Genomic DNA, 242 nt, shown 5'->3' on the forward strand with positions numbered 1-242 from the left:
CAACCCGAAAACTATCACGTACACTCATAATAATTAAAGAAAATTATAGTCTAATCTGTTTTCATCCAAACCTTCCTTATTTTTTAATCAACCTGTCTTCTTCACTACTACTTACCCACTTACCCTTCTTACCCATCTTCTCCCCCCCCCCACGTCTTCTCTCCCGAAGCCTTAGTCACACCATATTGTGGCAGTAACCTTAAGCATCAGCTGGCGTTATGGGTGTCATCAGCGCTGCTACC

The sequence above is a fragment of the Penaeus monodon genome, chromosome 28 (assembly GCF_015228065.2).
Source record: "Penaeus monodon isolate SGIC_2016 chromosome 28, NSTDA_Pmon_1, whole genome shotgun sequence".
Taxonomy (NCBI): Eukaryota; Metazoa; Arthropoda; class Malacostraca; order Decapoda; family Penaeidae; genus Penaeus; species Penaeus monodon.